Source organism: Littorina saxatilis, unplaced genomic scaffold (genome assembly GCF_037325665.1).
Source record: "Littorina saxatilis isolate snail1 unplaced genomic scaffold, US_GU_Lsax_2.0 scaffold_2529, whole genome shotgun sequence".
NCBI classification, from domain to species: Eukaryota; Metazoa; Mollusca; class Gastropoda; order Littorinimorpha; family Littorinidae; genus Littorina; species Littorina saxatilis.
In genome coordinates this window covers 5,785-9,725 of record NW_027126528.1, presented here as the reverse complement: position 1 = coordinate 9,725, position 3,941 = coordinate 5,785, and the positions used below count along the sequence as shown (strand labels likewise).

Below are 3,941 nucleotides of genomic sequence, written 5' to 3'. Positions count from 1 at the left end.
AAGCTTGTGGTGTGTCTACATGCACAGCAATAGTATGAATAAATCTTTTTCGGTCTTTTAATTTCAAAATATATGATGTGATCCAGGGTGTGTCTCCCTCCCGAATGGTGACTTCCTTGACAGGCAAGCAGGTTTTCACGATCGAATACAACTGCTCCGAAAAGTCCGGCCTTTGCCGAAGATTGCTTGACCAAAATTTCAATCAATTTGATTAAAATATGAGGGTGTGACAGTGCCGCCTCAACTTTTACAAAAAGCCGGATATGACGTCATCAAAGGTATTTATCCAAAAAAATAAAAATAAAATGTCTGGGGATATCATTCCCAGGAACTCTCATGTCAAATTTCATAAAGATCGGTCCAGTAGTTTGGTCTGAATCGCTCTACACACACACACGAACAGACAGACAGACAGACACACACACACACACACATACACCTCGACCCTCGTCTCGATTCCCCCTTAAAAACTAATGAGTGAGTTTGGTCATTATAAATCGGAAACTTGTAATTAAATGTTTTATATGGGTCACTCTCCTGAAAACTGGTCAGATGTGTGACTTGAGTGCCCAAAAATAAAGTTAGTCAAAATTGAAATATTTTGGTGTGTTTGGTTTGTTTAACATCTCAACTTTCCAACACAAGGTTTTGGAAAGCAAGATAAACTTTTGGAAATGTTGTAATTTAAGATAATGTGTTGAAGGTTGCCTTGTCTCGCGTGTAGCACAGGACACCATTAGATGCACATTTTTACTCTTATCATAAAAAATACAAGTATTTATCATGCAATTTCCAATGAGATACAATAGAAATTGCTTCATAGAAGTACCAGAAGTTTCAAAATATACCATACACTTACATAATGGGGGGATTACTATGAGGACGCCAGATCGACCATTTCATCATTTACAGAAAACCTGTCCAGCAAGTGATCAGATATTGCTATCTGCAAAATTGTATGATTTAAAGAATCTCCATGAATACTTAAAACAGATATATGGACATACTTTGAAAAATCTTGGTAATACATGCAGATATTCATCAAATGACACAGAACGTCTCGCGTGTAACCATGGACACCGCAAACAAACACAGACACCAATATCAGTTAACCATGGGTTTATTTCAGTCAAAACGAAACAACTTTTTATTGAAATGTGTGTCTGCCACGCCTGTCAAGAGGTGGGACAGGCAGCACCTCAACTACTTCCTCAAACTCCACAAAAAATCTCTCCTCCACAGCAGGCCACACAAACGATGATCCTTGTTTACTAAGGAAACGGACAACCACCCCATTCCCATCCAGTGTGTCAATCTGTGGACAAACAAATGAACCTTTCTTAAAATAGAAAAATTAAAAATAGTAACTGAAAAGGTTTACATCATGAATTAAAAATACAAGGAGCAAGTGACACCAATAAACTTGGAAATGTCTACCTCAGAAAAGCAGACAACTGAAGCTCTCCATTCATACCAACTAGGGGTAATTTGGTACTTGAAATACATGTATAAATGTAATTGATTCCATATGTAACCTGCACTTACCATGCCATGGAAAGACTTTGCTAGGAATGTCTCCACAAATCAGTATGGATACAGAAAATTAAAAAAATGACTGCATGCAAGCAAAGTCATTCCAGTATAATAAGATTAAGATTAATGAAAAACATGTTAAAACAATTATTTACAGTAAAAACGTACCGGTCTCTCTGATCTGCTCCTTGATCAGCATTGACTGGACTGGCAGAAAGGATAGGAGCATTAGCAGCATCCTGGCATCTGAAAAAAGTATGCAACAGTTGGAGTCAGATATTTTAATTGCTACCACAGCTTTACATCGCACATTGAGGTACATAACAGTGCATGTTACAATCGTCAAGATCCCAAGATACACACATTGGAAACCAGAGTGGTTCTGTCCTGAACACATCCTCGTAACACAAAGAAACAACAAGTCGCGTAAGGCGAAATTACTACATTTAGTCAAGCTGTGGAACTCACAGAATGAAACTGAACGCACTGCATTTTTTAACAATGACCGCAGAGAAACTGACGAGCCTGTTTAGGGCGGTAGTGGTTTCGCTGTGCTGCATAAGCACGGTTTGCTGCACCTCTCTTTGTTTTAACTTTCTGAGCGTGTTTTTAATCCAAACATATCATATCTATATGTTTTTGGAATCAGGAACCGACAAGGAATAAGATGGAATTGTTTTTAAATCGATTTCGGAAATTTTATTTTAATCATAATTTTTATATTTTTAATTTTCAGAGCTTGTTTTTAATCCGAATATAACATATTTATATGTTTTTGGATCAGAATAGGATGAAGAATAAAATGAACGTAGTTTTGGATCGTTTTATAAAAAAATAAAATTTTAATTACAATTTTCAGATTTTTAATGACCAAAGTCATTAATTAATTTTTAAGCCTCCAAGCTGAAATGCAACACAAAGTCCGGCCTTCGTCGAAGATTGCTTTGCCAAAATTTCAATCAATTTGATTGAAAAATGAGGGTGTGACAGTGCCGCTTCAACTTTTACAAAAAGCCAGATATGACGTCATCAGACATTTATCCCAAAAATAAAAAAACCATCTGAGGATATCATGCCTAGGAACTCTCATGTAACATTTCATAAAGATCTGTCCAGTAGTTTACTCTGAATCGCTCTACACACACGCGCACACACACACGCACAGACAGACACACACACGATATACACCACGACCCTCGTTTAGATTCCCCCTCTATGTTAAAACATTTAGTCAAAATTTGACTAAATGTAAAAATGACTACACGCTGTGTAAAATCTGCTCCAGTGCGAATGAAAATGCCAGATGGTATCTGTCATAATTTCTGTCCCGCACGCATCGCTGACACCGCATGCGGAAAAGCAGCAATGGCGTCCGCTATACGAACGAGACAGCTCTGGCTATGATGAGAGATTCAAACGCTATTTCTTGAGATTCTCAACAAAACAAATGAACCTGAACCACATGATCTCATCTTCATTTAAAAAAAATAGAAAATAAACTAACAAGAGGCGCAAAACAATCATAAAAAACGAAAACTTCTTTTCACGTTGGACTGTACCTAGATCTACTCTACCCTTGAATTTGCCACTTGGTTGCGTTTTTCTGACAGAAAGGCATTTTTTTTTCGAATTATATTAGTGGTTTAAGTTCTACACGCTAAATAATAAAAATAGAGCCGTCGTAAAGCTCAAACTTACCTCAAAGGTTGTGATCACATGTACCGTCTCGCACGTCTGTCGTCAACTTTGGCGCGGACCCCGCAACAACAAAGTTTTCCTGCGTCTAACCGCGTGCTCGATTGTACGAAAACACATTTGCACCGTGTAACCCCCGCAGGGACTCCCTTATATTCATGCGCGAATGGGTTGAAAGATCGCAAGTTTGCCAGAAAATAGTTCTGCAATGTGCTCACACGTATCGCAAATTTTCGGACACCACTTGCAGATCTATCAGAACATCTCATTAAACTTGCTTTACAGACTCAACTTGAATCTCATTCAATCGCGATTAACGACATCGAATATTTTACTATGTCAGAGTAGAATTATCCATCCCCTGAAACAGTATGCACAAGTTATGTTTGGGCATGGCGTTGAAGCTAAAAATAGGACACCAGGCGTGACGTGCGAGACGACTTGTTTCTACATGGTCAAATGCAACCAAGTTATTATCGAAAGATCGTTTGGGCGCATCGGGCGGGTGAAATCAAATTCATACACAGGAATTTGCAACAATTGTAGAAAAATGTGTTATCAAATGGGTAAATTTGAGGCATGTGTATGTGCAGAGATAGCATGTCACACTTTCGAATGGAAAAAAGTGGCGATTTCAGAGCTTCTGCAGTGCAAAGCAAATCACAGAATTTACAAACGCTTTAGTTCTTGTTCACACTGTTGCTCCAAATAAC

The 3,941-nt window shown here is 38.1% G+C and overlaps 1 long non-coding RNA gene across 1 annotated transcript; it reads right to left on the bottom strand.

Annotated features, from left to right (window-relative positions):
- Nucleotides 1–528: 528 nt before the first annotated feature.
- LOC138954961 (uncharacterized) lies at nucleotides 529–3,364 on the bottom strand. The gene is made up of 3 exons (XR_011452037.1): nucleotides 3,232–3,364; nucleotides 1,702–1,779; nucleotides 529–1,315 (listed from the first exon to the last, which is right to left on the bottom strand). It is a non-coding gene; the product is annotated as an uncharacterized lncRNA (long non-coding RNA).
- Between the last annotated feature and the right edge of the window lie 577 nt (nucleotides 3,365–3,941).